Source organism: Lissotriton helveticus, chromosome 8 (genome assembly GCF_964261635.1).
Source record: "Lissotriton helveticus chromosome 8, aLisHel1.1, whole genome shotgun sequence".
In the NCBI taxonomy this organism is placed as follows: domain Eukaryota; kingdom Metazoa; phylum Chordata; class Amphibia; order Caudata; family Salamandridae; genus Lissotriton; species Lissotriton helveticus.
Window position 1 is genome coordinate 731,939,288 of NC_136069.1, and position 24,549 is coordinate 731,963,836.

Genomic DNA, 24,549 nt, shown 5'->3' on the forward strand with positions numbered 1-24,549 from the left:
TAGCACGTCAAGTGTGTCCGCCGCATATAAGTTGGTGTAGAAGTCTCCAAATGTCGCGGCAATAGCCGCATCATCCGTGATCTGTTCCCCGCGATTGGACCTAATAGTGCGAATGCCCTGCCTTTGGCCTTGCTCACGTAGTTTACTCGCCAAAAGCTTCCCACACCGATCGTCCCCGGTATAGTAGCCGGAGGCGTATGGCGGCGTACTCCGCTATCCAACGCTTACCCTACTGTTGCACTCTCTGGAGTATGAATAGTAATTTTTACCCCTACGCTATCCAACGCTTTCCATACTGTTGCACTCACTGAAGTGGGAACAGTAATTTTTACCCATACGCTATCCTACGCTTTGCCTACTGTTGCACTCACTGGAGTGGGAATAGTCATTTTTACCCCTACACTATCCAACGCTTTCCCTACTGTTGCACTCTCTGGAGTGGGAATAGTCATTTTTACCCCTACACTATCCAACGCTTTCCCTACTGTTGCACTCTCTGGAGTGGGAATAGTAATTTTTTCCTCCCACTATCCAACGCTTTCCCTACTGTTGCACTCACTGGAGTGGGAATAGTAAATGTTACCCTCTCGCTATCCCACGCTAAAAATATTGAATATTTGTAAATATTATTACGTTAATATATGTATAAAAAAATTAAAATGCATGTTTTTTTATTTACATTAATTATTTATTAATGTTAAGGTCATTTAAGAATTTTTAGGTTTAAAGTATTTTATTAGAAAGGTACAGTTGCATAGTAGAACAGACATACAGATATGCCAAATACACGGCAGGAACTGTCCCATGATGAGAGTTCAAATGTCCCAGCCCTGGGGGCTGCCTCAATATCCTGCGGCTGGCATGGAAATGTGCAAAAAAGGAAAAAGAAGGAGCATCGTCCCAAAATCCTATACCTCTCTTTAAGTAAACAACACCCCCCCACAAACTTTCCCTCCTCCCACCACCCTCCCTGTCCAGTGCTGCGTATCGTGGAAGTAAAACGTCATCCTTATCACCCACCCCGAATCCCTCCGCTCCTGAGTGGCCCCGCTTCCCCCCCCCCCTCAATGGAACAGTGCTTCACAACGGGGGCGTAAGCCGCAGCAGTCTCAGGTATCTGGGGCATGTAATTTCCTTAAATTCGGTGGCCAATAGCGAGTGAAAGGGTTGCCACAGCTCCTCAAAACCGGTCACGTCTCCCGCTAATGTGAGAGACAGCTTTTCCATCCCCAGAACATGCCACAACCTGTGCAGCCAACCTGTGTGTGATGGAATGGTAGGCGTGCGCCAGTGTATTAGTATGTTTTGGACTGCCGAACCCAGCATAATAGCAATCTGCCGTCCCCTCCTAGATTTCAGCGGGTACATCAAGCCATTTGGGAGACCCAGCAGGGCATACGCTGGAAACCGGGGCAGTTCAATCTCAAAGCTTGCATCAATCTCATCTATCACCGCCGACCAGTAGGCTTGCAGTACGGGGCAGTCCCAGAGGATGTGTGTTAATGTACCAACCTGCCCACACTCCCGCCAGCATTTGTCACTAAGGAGCCTGTTCATTTCATGCAATCGTTCAGGGGTGTGATACCAATATGTGGAAATCTTGGTGAAGGTTTCCGTGAGGCCCACGTGATAAGCTGAGTGTCTCGCCCTATACGAAATATGATCCCACTCCTTAGGGCTAAGTGTCCTCCCCAGCTCCCTGTTCCAGCGCTCCCGACCAGGAATGTGGAAGTGGGAAGATGGGAGCTGGAGCATCCTGTACAGGTCAGTTATGAGTTTGGCGTCCGAGGTGCGGGTTATGAGCCACTTTTCATACGGCAGCAACTTCCTATCCGCTGACTCTCTAACGCTCGGCTGCAAGGCCCAGTGTCGTACTTGCCAGTATCGCATGCGGTCCGTCTCGGCCATCTGATATTCATCTTTAAAGCTCTGGAAGGGAATAACCCCCTCCGCGGTGTACATGTGGAAAAGTGCCCTACAGCCCCTGTCCCTCCAGTGTGAGAAGGCCCCCTGCTCTGTCCCCGGTGTGAAATCAGGATTGTCCACAATCGGTGTGAAGGGCGAGGGAAAGGTGGTGAGATCGAATGTGCGATAGGTAGAGTCCCACACTTTCAGCGGAACTCGCGTGATATAAGAAGCATAGAGATTCGGGGGGCGGTGTGGCCTGCTAAGGAATGGTATTTCCTGTAAAGGGCGCCCGGCTACTGCTTGGTCCTGGAAGAGCCAGTGTTTGTCGGACTCCCACCTACTCCACTCCACCAAGTAACGCAATTGGGACGCTTGGAAGTATTTGCGGAGGTCGGGGACTCCCAGCCCCCCAGCCTCCGGTGCCAGAGTCGTGAGGGCGCGGCGCATTCGGGGCTTACGGCCCTGCCACACAAAGCGGGACACTTCAGTTTGCATCTGTTGAATCCAACCCTTGGGGGGCTGTAGAGGTAGTGCTCGGAATAAGTACAATATTTGGGGTAAAACGGTCATTTTGACCGCTGCTACTCTGCCTAGCCAGGAAATCGTCCCCTTGCTCCATCTTCCAAGTTCCTCCCTCACCTTCACACCCATCGCCTCATAGTTAATGGAAACCTTTGCCTGCAATGTCGGGGCTAGCGCAATCCCCAGGTATTGTACCTGGGTCCGTGACCAACGCAGGGGAAAGAGTCTCTGCAGGTCAATTCTGGTTGCCGGAGACAGGGAAATGTCCAAGGCCGTGGACTTCTCCACATTCATCCGAAAGCCAGCTACCCTCTCAAAAGCCTTAAGTTCAGCCATACATGCGGGCAGGGCTTGCCCCGGATTCTCCAACATAAAAAGTACATCGTCTGCGTACAGGCTCACTGCATGGGTGAAACCACCCATTCGTACCCCAGTAACTGCTACATTCTGCCGAACCCGCTGAGCGAAGGGCTCCATGTAGACCGCGAAGAGGAGGGGGGAGAGGGGGCACCCCTGTCTCGTACCGCGTTCGATAGCAAACCGCCGGGAACCACAGCCATTCACTCGCACAGTCGCAGAGGGGAATTTATAGCAGTTAAACACCATGTTCCGGAATTTCTCTCCCATACCCAACCGCGCCATCACCCTTTCGAGGTAGGGCCAATGCACCCGGTCAAACGCCTTCTCGGCGTCAACCGAAAGCAGCATCCTCTCCCCGGGAATACGGGAGGCCTTTTCTAAGATGTGTGCTATCCTCTTAGTGTTGTCCACAGTCTGCCTTCCGGGCACGAAGCCAGCCTGATCAGGGTCAATCAGGCCGGGAAGGTACTGTGCCAGTCTCGTCGCCAGGATCCCCGTGTAGATTTTCAGATCTACGTTCAGCAAGGAGATCGGTCTATAGGAGCCGCATTGTGTCCTGTCTTTCCCCGGTTTGGGAATCACCGACACCGTCGCCTGTAGGAGATCCGGAGGAATAGCCCCTAGGTCAGAAAAAGAGTTAAACAGCCTGGTCAAGACTGGGGCTAGCGTTGTGCAGAACGTCCTGTAGAAGAGGGCGGTATAGCCGTCCGGACCTGGGGCCTTCCCTAATTTAAGCCTAGAAATCGCTGCTACCACCTCCTCCACCCTAATCTCTCTCTCCAGGTAGTCTGCCTGCTCGGGGGTTAGGGAGGACAATGATACCGAATCAAGGTAATCCTCCGGGTTCCCCATTTGTGCGGCCTCAGCTGCATACAGGTCGGCATAGAATCGACGGAAGGCCTCGGCAATGTCAGCATCGCCCGAGATCCCCTGTCCCGTGCTCCCCGTCAATTCCTTCACCTGGCGACTCTGGTGTGCCACTCTCAGTTTGGCCGCAAGGAGGCGGCCACATCGATCCCCCCCCGTGTAATAGGCGTGTTTTAGGCGCAGCGCAGCATACTCAGCCCTATCTAAGTCTAAGGAGGACAAGAGTTTCCTAGCTACCTTCAACTGCTTCCAGACTCTCGGAGCTCCGGTGCGACGGTGTACGTGCTCCAGCTCCCTAACCCTCAGAGTGAGCTCGTCTCGCTTTATTTTCCTATCTCGATTGTCCGCGGCGGAAATCGCAATGAACTCTCCCCGTATGACCGCCTTAAGGGCCCCCCATTGAGTCGATAGCGAGGTGTCAGGGTTAGAATTGTGTAGCTGAAAATCCCTAACAGAGTCCACAATACTCTGCACTACTTCTTTCTTGTGCAGAAGCGTGTCTCGAAGCCGCCAGACCCCCCTCCGGGCCGAGCCCGGCGGGAGAAGGAAGGTCCCCGAGACCGGTGCGTGGTCCGAAAGGGATAGGACTCCCATTTCCGAGGCGGTAGCTAAGTCACGAACCGGTCCAGAGACCAGCAGGTAATCCAGCCTGGCATATGTCTTGTGTGCGTGCGAGTAATAGGAAAAGTCCCTGTCGGTTGGGTGGTGCTCGCGCCAGAGGTCGTGCAGGTCAGAAGCAACTAACTGCGCCTTCACCGCCTGTGATAGTTCCCCAGTCTGCGGGTGTCGCTGCGCTGATCTATCTTTTGAGGAATCAAAGACTAAATTAATGTCCCCTCCCAGTATTACATATATATCAGGTGATGCTGTGATATCCTCCAATGCCTGGCGTAAAAATCTATCTTGCTGTTCGTTCGGGCCATAAACTGTGCCCACCGTGAATACCAGGGTTCCCAGTTTAAATCTGTAGGCTAGAAGTCTCCCCTTTTGTTCCACAAGTTTGTGCAGCACCTCCCCCCTGAATGATTTGGACAAAAGAATGGCCACCCCAGCCGTTTTGGTCGTGTTGGAGGAGAAGAACTGTGTAGGGAAGTGGCGAGACCTCAACCTGTGACAATCCCCGGCCAATAGGTGGGTTTCCTGAAGCAGACAGATGTCAGCCTAGGAGTTTTCCAGTAACGAGAGGACAGCCCTCCTCTTCGTGGGATTGTTCAGACCCTTAACATTCAGGGTGACTATCTTTAACTCAGCCATGGACGGTCAGGACTACATTGTCTATGTGTGCGGGCCAGAGTGCGTGGCAACACAATGACTTCCAAGTGAACGTATGCCTCTAACTGAATACTCGCAGATACCGAAGAAGCACTGGACAGGGCCAACCCCAACTCTCCCCCTTCAACTTTCCCGTTCCCCAACTCCCAACACCCCCTTCCCTCCCTGCCCCTCAACTCACACCACAACATCCCCAACCTCCCCCCCCCATTCTCCCGCACCTCCCCCAGCCGCATAACCCACCCCCTCCGCCCCAAACTACCCAAAACTTCCTGAAATAGTCCCAGACAGGCCCTAACGGACCAGTCCGTGGAATGTTACCTTAGTGGACGTCCAGCCACACGTGGTCCAACCTTCGCCCCCACCCCCATTTCAGCCGGCTGTTGGAACAGTGCTGTAATGAACTCCCCCCGGAGCACGATTAAGCGGTCAAAGCAGCAACCACTGAACCTCCAAGTTCCTCGGACGCTATCCGAACAGCAGCTTCACGTTCCGCTCTAATAGTTGGAGATCCCGGCCTCCGCGACTCCTCCGCTGTCCTTCGTCTTCGTGCAACTCGTTGCCATTCTCCGTCAGTCGTGCGCCGTCTTCTCGGCGTGTTGGACTCTTCCTCCTCCGCGGTGATGCCCAGGATTCCGCAGGTGTCCTGCAGGTTCCGCAAGTGGTGAGTCTCTCCCTGCCACTGAAAGATAATACGGAAGGGGTGCCCCCAGGAGTAGGGCGTGTCGTGTTGCTTGAGGAAATCCGTTACGATCTTAAATGATTTACGCCTCTGAAGCGTGAGAGTAGACAGGTCCTGATATAGCGCCACCGGGTGATCTCGGAAGGTGAGCGAGCGCGCTTTTCGTGCCTCCGCCATGATCCTTTCCTTCAGCGGGAAGTCCGGAAGGAACGCCAGGATGTCCGGGGGGGGGGCATTAGCCCTTCTGCGGGGTCCCACCCTGTGTGCTCTGTCGATTCTAATGAGGAAATCGTCCCCTTCTCCCAAGACCATGCGAAAGAGTTCCTGCAGGTACCGGACTATATCAGGGTTCTCTTCCGATGATGGCACACCCCGGACCCTAATGTTGTTCCTTCGTGACCTATTCTCCAAGTCCTCGTTGTGCAATTGGAGATCCAAGTGCTGTTCCCTGAGAATCAGCACTTCCTGCTGCAAAAGAGTGATCTCTTCATCCTGTCTGTGCGTGGAGTTCTCCACAGTGTCCACTCTCTCACCCAAACCTTCCACCTCCCTGCGGACTTCTCTCACCTCTCCTGCTACTTCCTGCTTCAAGGCCTGGAAGTCGTCCCTCAGCGTGCTAAATAGAGACTCCAAAAAGGATCTGGTGACCGGAGGTTCCGCCGCCGCACCGGAGTGCGAGCTCCCAGCGGCTCCAGGCGAAGATGAGGTCTTGTCCCCCTTGTTTGGCTGTCTGTTGAGGATCTCCGGAAGCGTGCGGTCATTGCGTTTACCCCCTCGCTGACCAGCCATGATGTAGGCTCCTCCACAAGACCAGGTGCCCGTCTCAGCTCCTTCTCGCGTCCACTCCTGCACCCCTAAGAGTCCACCGCCAGGGCGGGCGGAAGTCCACGGCAACCCCAAAAAACCACGGCTGGTCAGGGGAGTCGCCGCACCCCAGGCCGAGTTGGAGAAAGTTGCGCCCGCAGTCCCCAGGGGGTCACCGGTGCTGCGTTTCCGGGGTGAACAGGGGCGCAGGGGCTCCGACGCCTTCACTGACGGCCGGCCGGGACACGCGGCCAAATGACGCACCACCTCAGCACGGTCGTGTCCCCGTACCTCCCTGGGTCCGACTTCAGTCGTGGCAATTGTGGAGAAGGGCAGCCAGATCTCCGACGTCTCCCCCCTGTGCGCTCCGAGGCATCTGCGGGGGTGAAAGCTCCGTGAAGGGTGCTCCCCCGTCTGCCTCAAATCTCTGCGGGCTTCCCTGGCGGCTCTGCGCACAAGAGGGTCGGTGCCGGGGGCGTGGGGGCGCCACAGGTTGGTCAGGTGCCCGCGTCCAGTCGGTCTCAGACCGCGCTCAATAGGGCCGCAACCCCGCTGGACGTAGCGCCCGGCGCCTCGCAAAGATTGGGAAGGCCTCCAAGCCGGGCACTCGCGTAGTTCTCACCCCGGTCACACCCGCACCTCGGGTGGGGAGATCTCCAGGCCCCGGTCGGAGGGCCCGCTGTGTCCGGCACTTCGTCTGCTTCGCCGCCTGGGAGGTCCCGCCCAGCAGCGGGGAGCAACCACTCCAGTCAGCGCACTCACTGCGCAGTCCCAGGGCTGACCTCAGGTCCGGGCGGAGATCCCCGGTCTCGGCGCGCCGCCATCTTGGAGCGCAGAGAGGAGAGTGGAGGCGCCTCGGACACCGCGCCGCACCACACCGCTATGGGGGCCCCGCAGTCTGCAGGCGTCAAGAAGCTCCGCACACCCCAGTCGGCCAGTCCAGCGCCTCCCCACCGTCTCAAGGCCACCGATCCGTCGGGACCCGGGTTCGGCTCCTACACCGGTCCGCAGTCCGTCTCCGCGAACTCGGTGAGTTTTGCTCTGCGGGGCGCCGGCGGTGGTGACCAGGCGGTGACCAGTCCCCCGACAGTGCAGCTACTCCGTGTGGCTCCGGGGGGGAGACTTAGCTGCAATCAGGGCTTGGGGCCGTGGATGGGGTCGGGAGCTCCGGCAGACACGTCTTCCTACCCCGCCATCTTGGCCACGCCCCCCATTTAAGCATTTTTAAGTATGTTTTACTTAATTATATTTATTTCATTAATTTTACATTATTTTTTAAGACATTTAAAAAATTCGATATTTTAACATTCTATATTATTTACAATGATATTTTGGATTCGATATTTTTGTACTTACCTGTTTGTAGATAGGAATTCGATATTCTGGTAGTCGATATTTTGTCACCGATATTTTTGCAGGTCGATATTTTGCTCCTCGATATTCTGTCAGTAATTCGTGAAGGGACTATCTAGTCATTGCTGGCGAGGTACCCTCCTAGCATAAAAGTCTGAAAATGCATCCTTTATGGCATGAGCACTAGTCAAATAACCACCATCAGAGTTTTGGAACTGTGCAATCGTGTTTGATACCCTGTCTCGATTCTTGAACCAATATAACCAATATAATAGCTTCCCACACTTGTCCCCCATATTACTCGCATGTCTCTGTGATGCCTGCCATTGTAAACATAAAAAGAACAATTGATGGACAGAATGCAGAACAAGATCATACATTCACCCCAGTACAGAGTTCTGGGCCTAAATCCATCGTTTTTTTGCTCACCGTGCCATTCCAGTTTGGACCCAGCCTTATGCAAATCCATCTTGACCCTGCGCCCAATGGGAACAGTCCAGCCCAAACTGCCAGACCATGTCCTCCCTGGATTGAAAAGAAGCATCCTAGGACCGGTTTCGGACTGCCATTGTAAATAAGCACCTCCATGTGCAAGCATTTTTAGCTTATCTACTGTCTCCAGGCGGTGTACTTTTTGTGAGCCACTTTCCTGTGTTCCTTCACGGTGTAGGTATATCGAATGTTCGTCTATTCGCCTCCCTCACACGCTCTTTGGCTTTTAAATATGACCTAGCACTTCCCCTTATTACAGTTTTGTATGCTTCCCACAGAGTACAATGTGCAGATACTGGTCCAGTGTTTAAGTCAAAGTAAGATTTGGATTCCTCTCTGATATAATCAGAGAAGTCCATCTAAGAGACAGCCTGCATCCATGCACCAAATACCTAGTGTCTGGTGTAGTATGTAACCTAGCTTCAACTCCATGGGGGGACCATCAAGAGATGCCATTGGTCATGATGTACACTGCTGTATGCAGTGCAAACCCACAGCAGGGAGAAAAGAGTAAACCATACCTGAAATGATTCGTGGACAGAAGAACGAAATGTACAGGCCGTATTTACATGCTGCTATTTCATCCAGATGTCATAGAGACCTATGGCCATAGACCACCCCCTTAATAGCATACTCCTAGAAGTGTGCTGGACGGTGAGCTGAATTCATCCATGTGTTGACACATTATAGTATTAAAATTTCCACCCACAATTGTAATGCCAGTCAAGGTACCAGCAAGCAGTGTGCCAAACTTAATTCATCGTACTTTGCCTGAGGGGGGTGAGGGATATATTCGATAATTAAGGGCTAAGGATGTCCCAAATACGTGTATGAAAGTACCTCCAGAATCCTTATGACCCTTCGTTATATTTATGGGAAATCACTTGTGCAGCAATATGCCAACTCCAGAACCTTTCCTGAAACATGCATGATATACCCAATTAAAATCATACCTGGCCAGGAAATCAAATCTAGTCTCCAAATGAACAGCCTCTTGTAGCAGCAGGGCATCAAGGTAATGCCTATTCGTGTATGGTAGGAAAGCCTCATGTTAAATTAGATCAGTTAAGCCATAGGCATTCCATGGCAAAATTGTATATGGTTGGTGGGCACTGTACGCACCTGGTGTCGCAGGTGGTCGTGTGTAGCAAATAGAATACCCAAAATCTCACAAGCTCAAAGCTTCAAATTCAGTACCGCCTGTTGCATATTCTTTAAAAAAAAATTATTTTGTGTCGATGATCAGGATTTATGGTCTACAATTACCATGGAGAGAAATTAAACCGATAGAAAATAATCCATTATAAATCATTTATTTGACAAGCAATAAATAAGTACCCCAGCATATAATAGCAACAGAATATATCAAGATTCATAATTCCAAACCCATCCAGCAACTCATATTGCGACTTTGCATTATTCATCTGCCAACTCCTCCCTCGAGGAATCCCAAATTCCCTTAGCTTTTGTGAGTGCACCCATCCTTTGAGCATACAGTTCTTCTAATTTCCTAACCCAATCCATTTTTGCCCTTCAGTTTTCCTATGACGGTGGGGATTAGGATTTCCACCTTTGTAAGATTAGTGACTTGGCCACCAGTGACCCAATAAAAAAGAACTGTTGTTGGGTTGTTCTAAACGAACAATTAGAGGGTGGACTCCCGAAGAGTGCCCCCTGCAAATCGGGTTGGTCCTGAAGTTTTGCGCTTAAGGCCATGATCCTACACTAGAAGTCAAATACTTTGGGGAATGAAAAGACAACATGCGCTCAGTCCCCTCTAGAATGCCCACATTTTACGCATATAGCAGAGGAGGATGGAAACATCTGGTGATGGCGGTATGGGGTATAATATAAAGCCGATTTGAATAAAATGCCCTGCGCTTATAATTGGCTCCATGCAACACCTTCCAAGCCAGCAGATTGAATTTTCCCCAGCTAGCAAAATCCATCCTATTCTTTAGATATTGAGAAATAGAGGAGAAAGCCAAAAGAGCGTCAGCATCGTGCAGATACAAAAATAAAATCTAATACCAGCTGCCCATCCCAATCAATCTGTTAACCAAATGTGCTTTGCTAATATGATCCTTAGTAGCGCAGGTGGTCTGTATAAAGGCCCGCAAATGATTGTGAATTTGACGCTAGGAGAATATAAGATCAGGTGTAATATTGACTTTATCAGCCGATACCTGCTCTCAGGTTCTTAGCTGTGGTGCTAGTAAGAAATTTCGAAATTATGCTATGCGGTATAGATAAACTTAATGGCCCACATTATTTTAGGATAAGGGTATCGAGGAACGTAACAAAGAAATCTGGTATTCTTCAAGCAAGTGCGTGAATCTCTTAGTTATTATATGCCAAAACTTATACCGACCCGCTTGGGTAGCTTTGGAATCTTCAGAAAAACTGTTAAATAAATTCCATATTCATACAGTCTTTTCTGTAGGTAATAGCAGCTAGGGGAAGGGCTTCACTCTGCCACATGATTAGACCAATCCAAAAACGCTACTCAATAGTAATTCTGCATACAGGGGCGTTACAGACCCCATCTTCCATGGATAACTAGAGCGTTGATCGCTTGATACGAGGTCTATTCCATTGCCATAAAAACTGCTGATGCGGTTGATCCACCTCCATAAAAAAGATTGCTTGACTAAAATCATTACATTAGAGAAGACAAAAATTAGTAAGGGAAGAATCAACATTTTAACAATTGCCACCAGTCATATAATAGATAGCAGTAGATTGTGCCAATTGGTCAACATTGTACGTAATTTGCTGCGAACCAACATGTAGTTCAATTTAAATAATTCCAAAATGTAATGTGAAACAAAAATACCTAAATATCTTATGGGGCGAGTTAGCAAGGAAGTTTGATGCATATCAACTGGAAGAATCATGGGGGAGCAGAGGTATAACAGTGCCTTCTCTACATCTAACAACCTTGTTAGAGAAATAATCTATAGCCTGCACAAGGAAGTTCGTATTTATTGACAGGGTTCTCCCCTGTAAAAAGTCGTTCTGTTCACCATGAACCACAGATGATGCAGTAGGGGCTAATTCAAGTGTCATGATTTTGGTTAGTAGTTTGTAGTCATAATTCAAGAAACTTATGGGTCGATATGACCAAGGCTGGTGTGGGGACTTAACTTTTTAAAGAAAACTGACAATACTAGCCTCAGTAAATTCCTTTGGGACTTCGCCGCCATTTTAAATTCCATTATATAATTCCACCACAAAATCCACAAGCTGTGCTGCGAATATTTTGTAGAATTCTGATAAAAGCCCATCGCTGTCACATGCTTTGGCATTCGGGAACACCTTTATAGCTTCTATGATTCCCCGTGTGTCGTGCCTGCTGCGCCCGCTCCGTGTGTCCTGCGGGCTGCAGCGGGTCACTTACCTGAGTGCTTCCGGTCCTTCGGCAGGATCCTTGTGTCCCTTTCTGAATTTTGTTATAGCTCCCACTCGCAGTCTGCTAAATCCTTGTTACGGTTCAAGGGTGGGATCCCAGCATTCCTCTCTAGATTTAGTCGCAGCTCCTGCTCGCAGACTCCTGAATCCTCGTTCTTCAGTCCTGCAAAACAAAGAAAGATAACAACAAACCAGTTACTCTACATTTACGGTAACAGCGCATATGCTCTGCCAAAGGTCTTTGCTATAAGATATTTATAAGTACTTATCTGAACATAGGACCCTCAGCCTTGGAGATCTGTTTCTTCTTTTTGTTGATTTTTAGGTCCCGGCCTAGCGTACTCTGAGCAGCCGAGATGATATGTTTCTTAGTACGGGGGCTTGAACCCGCCCCTCTTCTCCATTGGCTGGCTTCCTAAACGGAGGCCAGCCATTGGAGGAGAGGGGTGTCACTCCGTTCAAGCCCCGTCTTTTTTGGATTCGGGTGCGTGTTTTTTGTAGCTTTTAAGTCCGTGACGTCATCCGTCACTCAACAGCATAAACAACGCCCAGAAAGCGAAAATGGGGGCGCTTTCCGCCGCCGGAAGAAGTCATGAAGCTGCCGAGTCCTCCGATGAGTGCTCACTTTTCTTGCCCATCTTCCCTGATTGTGCCCGTGTTCTTGCCTCTATCCCCTCATTGTGCGACTGTCCCCTCTGTTATGCGTCTGCCCCCTCGTTGTGCTTGCTTTCCGGCCCCCCTCGCTGTGCTTGCTCCCCTGCCCCCTCGCTGTGCTTGCTCCGCTGCCCCCTCGCTGTCGTTGCTTGTGCTTGCTGTCCTGCCCCCTCGTTACTTGTGCTTGCTCTCCTGCCCCCCCTTGTTGGTTGTACTTGCTCTCCTGCCCGCCCTCGTTGGTTGTACTTGCTCTCCTGCCCCGCCCCTCGCTGGTTGTGCTTGCTCTCCTGCCCCCCCCCCTCGCTGGTTGTGCGGAGGTGTTATTAGTAATATGGGCTCGGCAGAGCAGAAAGCCGAGTGACCGAGAGATCAGTGTATCAGTCAGCGAGAGGGCGAATGGAATGAGACAGCTGCAGAATAAGAAAAGGGCTGCCGTGATTAAAGGCAGAGCCGAGCGGGGCGCAGACCCACGGCTCCGGTGGGTGGGAGGGGAGCCGGGGTCCTGCTTTCCACGCCTCCTGCTCCCGCCTGGCTGACTCCGGTGTCAGGCAGGACCAGCGCTGAGACAGAAAATCTGGATGCACTGGAGTGCCCTTCATGTGTTTGTTTACCATCTTGACAATGTTCATTTTAGAAGTGGTGTGTCCTTTTTTTCCTCCATATTTGAGGTGTTTACTTCAGCTAGGCTTTCTCCTTGACTGCACCGCAGCAGAACCCTTAGGAATAGAAAAAAGTTGCTTGGTACAAAACATGTTTTTGGTTTTGTCCTGATGGAAAAACTCATCGGGGCTTGTTTTTTGAAGAACTTGTGTTATTGATTGGGCAGAGGAGAGAAACTGCAGGGTCATTTTCAGAGCTGAAGCTTGTTTAGCCGCTAGGACAGGAGCAAGAACAGGGCCTCAGACACAATCCGCCGGCTAACCACAGTGGTGGGGTGGGCCATTTCTGCCCGACCGCCGCTGGAAGAAGTCGAAAAGCTGCCGAGTCCTCCGATGAGTGCTCGCTTTTCTTGCCTATCTTCCCTGATTGTGCCCGTGTTCTTGCCTCTGTCCCCTCATTGTGCCTTTGTCCCCTCTGTTGTGCGTCTGCCCCCTCGCTGTGCTTGCTCCCCTGGCCCCTCGCTGTCGTTGGTTGTGCTTGCTCTCCTGCCCCCCTCGTTGGTTGTGCTTGCTCTCCTGCCCCCCCAACCCGTCGCTGGTTGTGCTTGCTATCCTGCCCCCCCCTCGCTGGTTGTGCTTGCTCTCCTACCCCCCCTCGCTTGTTGTGCTTGCTCCCCTGCTCCCCCTGTTGGTTGTGCTTGCTCTCCTGCCCCATCATTGCTTGTGCTTGCTCTCCTGCCCCTGCCCCCTCATTGGTTGTGCTTGCTCTCCTGCCTCCCCCCTCGTTGGTTGTGCTTGCTCTCCTGCCCCCCCCTCGCTGGTTGTGCTTGCTCTCCTGCCCCCCTCGCTGGTTGTGCTTGCTCTCCTGCCCCCCCTTGTTGGTTGTGCTTGATCTCCTGCCCCCCCTCATTGGTTGTGCTTGCTCTCCTGCCACCTCGTGCTTGCTGTCCTGACCCCTCGTTGCTTGTGCTTGCTGTCCTGCCCCCTCGTTGCTTGTGCTTGCTGTCCTGCCCCCTCGTTGCTTGTGCTTGCTCTCCTGCCCCCCTCGCTGCTTGTGCTTGCTCTCCTGCCCCCCCTCGTTGGTTGTGCTTGCTCTCCTGCCCCCCCTTGTAGCTTGTGCTTGCTCTCCTGCCCCCCCCTCGTTGGTTGCGCTTGCTGTCCTGACCCCTCGTTGCTTGTGCTTGCTGTCCTGCCCCCTCGTTGCTTGTGCTTGCTCTCCTGCCCCCCTCGCTGCTTGTGCTTGCTCTCCTGCCCCCCCTCGTTGCTCGTGCTTGCTGTCCTGCCCCCTCGTTGCTTGTGCTTCCTGTCCTGCCCCCTAGTTGATTGTGCTTGCTGTCCTGCCCCCTCGTTACTTGTGCTTGCTCTCCTGCCCCCCCCTGGTTGGTTGTGCTTGCTCTCCTGCCCCTCTCGTGGGTTGTGCTTGTTCTCCTGCCCCCCCCTCGCTGGTTGTGCTGGCTCTCCAGCCCCCCCATGTTGGTTGTGCTTGCTCTCCTGCCCCCCTCGTTGGTTGTGCTTGCTCTCCTCCCCCCCCTCGTTGGTTGTCCATGCTCTCCTGCCCCCCCCTCATTGGTTGTGCTTGCTCTCCTGCCCCCCCATCGCTGGTTGTGCTTGCTCTCCTGCCCCCCCTCATTGGTTGTGCTTGCTCTCCTGCCCCCCTCGTTGGTTGTGCTTGCTCTCCTGCCCCCCCTCGTTGGTTGTGCTTGCTTGCTCTCCTGCCCCCCCTCGTTGCTTGTGCTTGCTCTCCTGCCCCCTAGTTGGTTGTGCTTGCTGTCCTGCCCCCTCGTTCATTGTGCTTGCTCTTCTGCCCTGCTATTGGCATTGTAAATGACAATGCCATTTATTTATGTTTTAAAAACAAAAACATAAATAAAAATAATGTCATAAGCAATGCCAATAGCTCTAACTTTAAGAATGCCGAGACCATTGCATTGTAAATGCTTGTTGATAGGGTGTTCCTATAAAACAGAGGAATACAATATTATTTCCTCCTGAAGTTATGGAGGTATTAACTATAGTTTCTATACAGAGTATATTTGTTTACTGCGCTGTACTAGCAAGCTGCTAGGGGATTTTTTAGTCCACTTTAGATCTCCTGATATCATGGGCCCTTTCCATTAATACATAGGTGGGTGTTACTGAGCTTTTCTTTTCCTTTCCTTTTCACACCACATTGTTGCATTACCTCACTGATGCTGCCACCTTTCATTTCTATAAAGAACCACAGATCCCACTCGAACAGTTTATGCATATATAGTGGAAGAAGGGAATTGCTCAACTAGTGTAGGGAGATACACCATATCTACATCATTATTTCAACACAGCTCTTTTCCACATACTCATATATTCTGTCTCTCCGGTTAGGAAATCCTCCTGGCTGTCTGGTTCTATCCTTGAGTGGGAAACGTCGTGGGACGCCTTCTCCTTCTCTCCTTCCTTTTCCTTCTTCACTTAATTTACTATTGTTGCTTTTTCTATGTTGGGAACAATGAGTGAATACGGAATCTTGAGACCTCTCGTCTTGCATGTCGTTCCTGCAGAAACGTAAGTAAGAGCCTGACACTGCGTTATGGGAGCTTCAATCCCATTCCATAACCTAGAAAGGCCTCAATTTCACAAGATGAAGGGTCGCTGCTACCCGTCTATAGATTCATATAATGCTCCAAGAATACCCTACCTATCTGATCGATATCTGTTACTACATAATTTTGTTCTAAATCTAAATTTTCATTAATCGCACCCCGATTCTATTTCTTTTTTAATGCCCTTGTTAAGAGACATCCTGCATGCTCGCTCTCCTCATACAACTTTTGAAAACATGTCCTTTGGTTTATAATTAGGGCTTCCGGTTTTATGGTATTTATTTCTTTGACATTTCCGTCTGTATTTATCCATATTTATTTTTTATCAACTTTAACTGTATTTATACATATTTATTATGGTTTTTGTGAAAAAAATAAAGCTGAAACTGGTACATTTCTGCATTTATTTAACCAATAAATATGCAGTCATGCTTGAATGCCTGTCAGGTTTCAGTGATATGAAGACCTGCAGAAGATAAATCAATGCACTTATATGAAAATATACACATTTCCGTATCCGCCTTATTTACTGCTTTTTAAGTCTGTTTACTAAAATTACTTTTTTTTTTACCCCCTTACCTTTCAATCCACACAGTTATTGGCTTGGCAGACACAGCAAAGTGTATTTAGAAACACCCAAAAAGCACCCAATTTCCGTTTTTCTCCACATTTAAAAATAAATACAGACAAGAAAATAAATGGTTATCTGTCTGTGTTTATCTGTAAAAATCAGTAAAAACGGAAAACAGGGAGCCTTATTTATTATGTCTCTAGAGATAAAGTAGTCGCTGAGACACGTGGCTGCCACTGCCAAATTACTGGTGGACTCTTCTGTGCGTAGGTTTAGATCTACTCTTCTGGCTTGCTCTAGTTCTTGTTGTAAAGTAAAGATTTTCTCGCATCTAGCTGTGTTTATTTGGGCCGTGTACTGAATACCATCCCTCAGAACAAAAATTTGCATGCTGCCCAAACAAAATGATTTGTGAACATGCCAACATTGTGCAGAAAAAAACTCAGTCTATGCAGCACACATACCCAAAACCCATCCGGTTGGTGGTGCCAGGAAGCTCCCGCCATGCTCAGTATCTAACCACTTCTAGGTAACCGGGGCAGCAGTGGGTTTGGTTTTTGAGCCTGCCAGCGATGGAGCAGCAAAGAATTCCCCGCAATAAAATAGAAGTAGGGTCGTATAAGAAGCAGCTGTGCGTGGAAAAGACAGCTACCAGGATGTCGCCAGATAGAGGGATGGGCTAGGACATTTCAAGGTTTGCAGTTTATCGGATGGTGGCAGCGTGACAGGTGATCAACGGAGGGGGATGGCCCACAGGTGAAAGCAATAGCACAAGGGATGCTCACAATCCACAAAGCTTGCACAGACAAGGAGGAGATCGATTTTAGGAGCAGCAAGATGGAGGGGTCACTATAGGTGCCTCCTCTGATTGGTGAGCACCGTGGTGATCGCGGAGGTGGGCCTCCTAGGTGAGGGTGCAGTTTGCGGTCACCCGGTACCTCCACACTTAGTATCTATCCCCCCTATGTGATATAGTCTGATAGACAACCAGCGGATATCTAGGGGCCCCCTCACTCCCTCCTAAGAAACAATTCAAGTGTCTTGTTGCCTCCAGGCATTTGTTGACTGATGATGTGGCTCACAGTGAGAGAAACAGCAGGGAAGGGCCACACTCCTGCCAAAATTAGAGGAGCAAAAATGACCAAAGCTCGCCCAAATGCAGCCAAAGGAGGCAGTGCTAAAAGTTTGTCTCCGGGTATTAATCAGGAAGAAGCCAAAAGTCGCCCAGGTTCCAAGGGCTGGGGACGGGGGGTAATAGCCCGGATTTTAATAGTACCAGCGCAGCAGGAACTTCAATTGAATTCACAGGTTCTCAAACTCCTGCCTCTGGAACTTTGCACAGTGCTGAGCTGCCTTCACCCATCCCAGTAAGGCTCTACCAGAGAAAGGGATCTCTCTGGAAGAAGGCGGATTATCAGCTGTACAAGATATAAATGTTGTTACCAAGGACCTAGTGAAAGAATCCATAACCACAGATGAGAGACCCGCATACCCCCTTTTCTGCTGCGGAGTGTCAGGAGGAAGCAAAGCTACACCGTTGATGCAAGCAATAGGGGATGGGTCCCAACAGGATCTATCCCAACAGGAGCTGCAAGCAGATGTTAATTCAATAAATCATGTATCAGCGCAGCTAGGCGAAGCAGTGCAGAAGGTTCTGGGATCTCATATGCAGTCTGCAAGGCCAATGACGAACACAGAGACCCTCCAGACTAATGATTATTTAATTCCTTCAATGGCTTCAGGAGGAGCCACGGCTCCTGAGGTAAGTATCCAGATGGGCTACATACTTCAACAGATTTTGGAGGAACTGTATGAAATACACGCTCACGACAAAGAACACTCAGAAGTTCAGCTCCAGCTTAGTAATATGAATGCTAGCCTCGTTCAGATGAATTCCAGATTTACACAGGCAAAACAGCGAATCTCTGATTTGGAAGACTGCCAAAAGAGCTTTGAATTTGATACAACTAAAGTAAGTCAAGAGATCATGGAGAAATGGAAAACAGGTCCAGACGTTTAAATCTACGGTTTGTCGGGATCCCAGAAGGACAAGAGACTGGGCAAGATCCTATCAAGCTTGTTGCTCAACTAGTTCAGAATTATGTGCTCCCAAAAGACTGAGGGAAAGTGTTCAATTTCTCAATTATGAGAGGCCTCAGAGTCCCCTTTTTCCAATCAGAAAACTCATACATTTTTGGTAGACTTTGTCGATTTTCGAATAAAAGAAGAGATTTTTATCTGAGGAAATAAAATCAAAAAGATTCCAGACGGAGGAACATGGATGTTTCAATATCTTCTCAGACATGTCTATGGCAGGAGCTTGCCATGATGAGAATGTAAATCTATGATTGATACTTTAAGGAAGCAAGTCATTCAAGCTGTACTAGTACAACAATCCAAAATTAAAGTGCTAATGGATGGTAAATTTCATATTCTAAGCACAGTTAAACAAGTAAATGAACTCTTGAAGCAGCAGTGTCAGCAGGAACATTCAAAATGACAAGAAAGATGTCTATAAATGCTTATACAGTATTGAATGTATGCTCTTTATTGGACCATGATGTAAAATTGTAGAAATGCTGTGAAATTATTGGCCTCTCTACTATGTAGTTTTTATTATGGCAGAGGCTATCTCTGGAAGAGTCCAAGGCACCCACTTGTGGAGGAAGGGGCGCCATGCCACTGTGTCTCTGCACAGGGTGGAAGGGGTGCATGAAGGGGGAGGGGAGGGAGTGGTGGACGAAAGGGAAGGAGGGGAAAGGTTCATGAAGTGAGGAGGAGAGGGGATCTACCCGAGGTACCCTAGGCAGAGAGGGTTCCAGAGACAAGGGAGGTTCAAGGGAGGGGGGGGACAGGGTTCACGGGAGATGAGGTGTGATAAGCACCATCAAATAAAAAAAGACAAACAGGATAATAGGATAACACTACACGTTAGCGTGACTAGGTTCCAGAAATTAGGCAGTAGCCGCAGAGGGTTACCCTAGGGGCAATATACACGAGAGAGTGGTGAAGGGGAGAAGTTTCATAATTATCTGTAGATTCCACAATGGAGAACTATAGAGTATTTCCATGTAATGCCAACGGCATTAATAACTAAAGTAAATTTAGATCTATGTTGTCTTAGCTAAAGGCGTCAAGCGCCCAGGACACACCCTTAAAAGCATAAGTGAAACTACTGAAAATGCCCAAATTCATATCTCAGGCATTTTTTGCATTGCCAGGCGCAGCGGTTAGAGGAGTTTTTACGCTACTTACCAATAAGTTTGGTAGATGATCCAGGTGATATGTGATCTAGGTGCAAGGTAGATTTTAGCTCTCATCAAGCCATGCATATTAGAAATTTTATGGGCCCATAGAAGATGATGCAACACCTCTGGAAGAAATCCATAACATTTTAACTCTTCTTACAGGTCTAATACTAATTGGGAAGGATTTCAATCTTATTCAGCAAGTGGGGTGAGACTGCTTTCATTTGAATAAACAACAGAATAAGCCTTAATCGGTGCGTTCTTTGACAATTCTGAGGCACGACTTTGCTTTGATTGATCCTTGGAGAACCGAGCATGCTAGGGGACGTGCGTTCACTTGCTTTCCTAAGAATTTTAATTTAGCATCATGTAAATGTAAATGTAGATGTAGATGTAGTGTATTTTGTAAAGCGCACAGCTGCCCCGACGGGGCGTCCCGGCGCTGTATAGCGCTGTGGAACCCTTCCTGGCTCTCCCGGTGAGAGGCCCCTCCTGGGCACCCCCAAAGTGAAGCCAGGCATCCCAGTGTTGTAGGGGCCATTGTGGAGATTAAGCAAGCTATTGCCCAGAGTTGCAGCGTGGGACCCATGATTAGAGTAGGCGCCGAGCCGAGAATTATCGAGTCCGCGGACATTGAGCTCAAGACCCTGCTGCGTCGGGACTTGAACCCTGGTCCCGGGCCTGATCTCTGCTTCAGAGTCTGCTGCTCTAACCAGTGAGCCACACTTCTCTTCATCATGCATCGATTATTCTTTAATAACACATAGCTGGAGGAGAGGAGGCTCAGGTATACTCTCAAATCGGTTCCTGATAATTTTTTACCGTATGTGGATCCCCAAGCAATAGGCCCTGTGAAGGAAAGACCAAAATGTTAGGTTGCATATTCATGGGCACTTAGTCATGTGGCAAGAGTGAAGTAGTCACTATATACAGAGATATAAAGAATTCAACAATGAAACAAACAATTTCAACAGTCCCCCACAGCAACCCCCTCCCTACAGTCCTATTCTCTGACTGTTTGTCGCCCGATTACCAAAGTAGTGAAATTTCAACTTTGCTGGGTACTCACTCAAAATCCCCCATGTTCGCCATCCCCTACCCAACCCCAGAAGATGCGTCCCATATCCCACTCCTCCCCAGCACATAACATATTGTAGAAAGAGCATGTCACTTTATTGTACAGCAAATCCAACATATCAAGGAGAGAACCAATGCATTTATCTGATAATTAGAATAGCAAATCTTCCTGTCACTCCTCTACTGAGCATATTCCCCATCATCATGTCAGCTTCTATCGTACAGTACATTAGGCAACATAAGTAAGTCTCAATGAATAAGCCTGATTGCAAGCAGAACAATCTCACTCTGCCAGACTTATTGCCATGTTCTCATTGCTGTCTGTCCGAGATAATTTAGTCAGTTTAGCCCCTCACCTCCAAATCCAGACCAATGTGCCATTTTCCTGGATGACTAATTTGGGTGCTTGTTGCACTAGATCTCTTAGTGTGCCATTTCCCATCTCTGGCTGTATGGTGTGGACTGCATCACTCTGTGCTTTCCCTGATCTCTTCAACGTCAGAGATGCCCTGGTCACACCATCCACCTCCAGCCAATCCAACGCTGAGGTTGTAAAGAAGTAGAATCTGCCATTGTGTGTCACTTGTAGTTTTGTCAGGAGCATATATTGCAAATGCAGTACCCTTAGTTTACTCTTAACTTCACTGAAGCACTTCCAGAGCTTCTGGTCTTTTTGAGTATAGTCTAGAAATATTTGGATTGTACTGGCTAACATTTCAGATCCCCTTCCAGTCTAGTTGTGTGAAAAAGAATGCCTCTGTTCCTGGAATTAGTGAGTTTTGCAATTATGACCCGCCGCAGATTCAGTGCTCAAGCAACTGTTCATTGTCCCCCGCACCCCCACTGCCACTCGCTCCAGAAATTCTGCAAAGCGGAGATTATTCCACTGTGTTCTGCATCGTCAATTTTCTCTTCTAGAAGATATGCCAGGTCTGCATTGAACTGAATGGTAGATTTAAGGTTAGAAATGTCCCTAATGAGCTGTTTCATCTACCTTTCAGTATCTAGTGATATCAGCTCCGAACAGATGTACTTCTAGCGATAGCGAGACAATTTTGTTTCCAATGACTGACATGACTGTTGAATTGCTCCCAGACTCTGGGCCCCGGTGAGTTCCTAGGTTGGGCAGTTTTATTGGTCCTGCCTGAGTGCTCAGCATCATTGTCTCCTTTCGAGCCACCAGTGTAATGATCAAGCCGGAGGAACGTATGGTCCTAATGCAAGCACTATCCCCACATCTACTTGAAATTAACCACTGCTCAGTCTTGATCGGCCAGAAAAGAGGTAATCCAGTCACCCTAACCACCCTTTCAACATTGTAGGTCAGCATAGCGTAGGCAGATGGCATTCAACATTGGGCTCTCCTTCTTGCTCATCACCTTATCAGATCCAGAGGGACACCTCAATATTGTTGAATTATCAATACAGGTGTAGTGTTGCAAGTGATCTGGATTAGCCCACCCGTGACTAGTGACGGGGGGGGGGGTGATATGCTGCACCTGCGTGTGTGAGAATAGCTGTTCAGCACTGGGCTTTGACCAATATAGATAATAAATAGCTGACCCGTTTGGGCGGGGCCAGGCATAAACGAACCTTGTTGTCCAGTGCATGTTTGTGCTCTTTGCTGCTATGCACAACATTACACTGGTGTTGAGGAAGGCAACAGTATGCCGGCATCGCTGCCCCTACCGCCCGTCATTGCTGTGCTACCGCCTTCATGGCTGTCCCGCTCCTCCTCACTCTAACTGCACCTGTCCTCCTTGCCGGCCTGTTGTGCTACTAATTTGACCTAAACCCTGCACTTCCAAGAGGAGGGAAATGCACTGCTGCCCCTTTAAATAACACACGTAAAACAACACTGCCAAAAGACGAGGTGATAAAACAAGACCCAACAGTCTCTTAAGGCGAGGCAAGAAAACAAATTCAGGTGCATTTAAAGTGCTACATACATGTTTATTAATTCAATATTTTGGAAAGGAAGGCAAAATATATTGGTAAATGCAGACTCCCACATATCAAGTAACTTAGGCTCAAAACCAGAATAACGTGTAGCATATATACATGTAGCAGAGAGACTTAGAAATTATATACACAAAGTAACACCTCACCGATCGTTCACTTGACATCCTTGCCAACTCAAGCTGGGGGAGCCCATTGACAGCCAGCAAGACTCGCGATAGGGACTCAAATCCAGATTCTCATTGTGACGGCACGTCTACCCCACAAGTGAGCTCCAATCCGCCTGTCAAGATCCTCTGCCTTTAATACAATTTACTCAATGTGAGGCGAAGGTTTTAAAAACATCGTCCCCCTTCTTCGAGCTGGCCGTACTGGTCTGTGTCAATGTCAAGACAGAAGCTGGCCAGACCCCTGTATTTTGACTCCGAGATAGAGCTGTACATTCCACACATTCCCTGAAAAGGTACCAAGCACGCATCCCACACAACATGTTCCAGTTCACTCTGATCGGTGAGGAGCAAAAACACCCCTCCCCACTTTGTGTGAGCACAGAAAATGGAGTCTGTTATACAAGATGGAGTCAGCACAGAAAATGGATTCAACGGTCAATATATCATTCTTAATACCGCTACTCGACCACCCCAGCACCAGGAGCCTCAGAGCATCGACCTTGCAGTGGCTGCTAGCACCCACACCGGCATCTCCGGTAGTAACCCATACGTGCTGCACAGCAGGTGCAGATGCCTCAGAACAGTGGGCAAGTCTGTGTGGACACTGCTTCAAGCATGCATGCCAAGTTGCTATCACACTTCCCCAGGAGCCTCATACACACACCGCCAATGGGGGCAGGTCTGCCATGAGCTCTCAATCTGTGCTACCTTGGCCTGAGTAGCCTTGCACACTTGCACCTAACGTGCACAGGTCCAAAACGTGTTTGGTTACCACCAGAAGCTCCAGTCTCGCGTTGTAGCGAGACCCACTATTCACTGTGCCTCGCAGTCAAGGCTCATCAACCAATGCTCAGCAGGAGCATGGACTCATTGGCTAACGTCCAGAGCAAGATGCTCGATGTGGATGGTTGTTACCTCTCTTGCTACCCAGTGAGGATGGTGCAACTGTATCTTACGGCTCACCTCTGCTGACAACAGTGTTTTTGCAAGTCACGATCTTCATCACAACACCTCAGCCAGGCTGCACCTCTATCCTACACTAGACGCAACGGGCAGAATCAGCATGGCATCCCTTCCACCCACCCCTAAAGCTTTCATCGCTACAGGGCCATGCCCACAGAAGCAGGGAGATGAAGAACATGTGTCGAGCACCATGAAACATACTTCGCTCGCTAGCCATTAAGGACGCCAGAAAAAGCCCACTATTGCTGCTCCTCTCAGGGATGGACATACACAAAATAGTCATGTCAACGAGACTGCGTCATCACATACCTATCGGACGTTCCGAATTGCTCGACAACCTACTTTGAACCACTCACAACCCTGATTATGAACGTTTCCTGCTCCATCTAGCACACTAACCCCAGGACAAATCTGTGGATATCTTTTGCCTCAAGGAGTTGGCCAGTACCTGCTCCCTGCCTGACAAACAGCATGAAATTAGGGCACAATTCATCCAAGGGTGTGCCTCAGCTAAGGAGGAAATCTTACAAGTCCTGAAAATGCACATGCATGAGATTCTCACACTAGGACGTTCAAAAGCGCTGTCAAAAGTGAGGGTAGCCCACATGAAAACGGCCTCTCAGAGACCTGTCAAGACAGCATCAGTCTACCTCATTAGCATAAGCCACTGAAAGGACAATCAAGACACAAGCAAACCAAAAGATGCTAGCTCATGCCGGAGACTGCCCTGCATTAGCAAAGAAATGCTTGTTGTGTGGGAAACTAAATCACTCTTCATAAGTCTGTTGATCCACCTCTAAAACAAGACAATCTCCTAAAGATGAGTGTACTCGTTGTTGAGAGAGAACCCGAGGCCCAAGATAAAAGTGACATGGAAGATGACAAGCTAAGTGAGTCCATTCGCTCGTCCAGGCCGTCGAGTCAAAAGTGACGCCCACCAAGAACGCCACAAAGTGTCGCATCCAGCTGCAAGGTCGACCCATTACTGCTCTTATTGACACAGCGGCTTCAACTAACCTCATGGCAGCTGACATATTTCACACACTGCCAAAACCCCC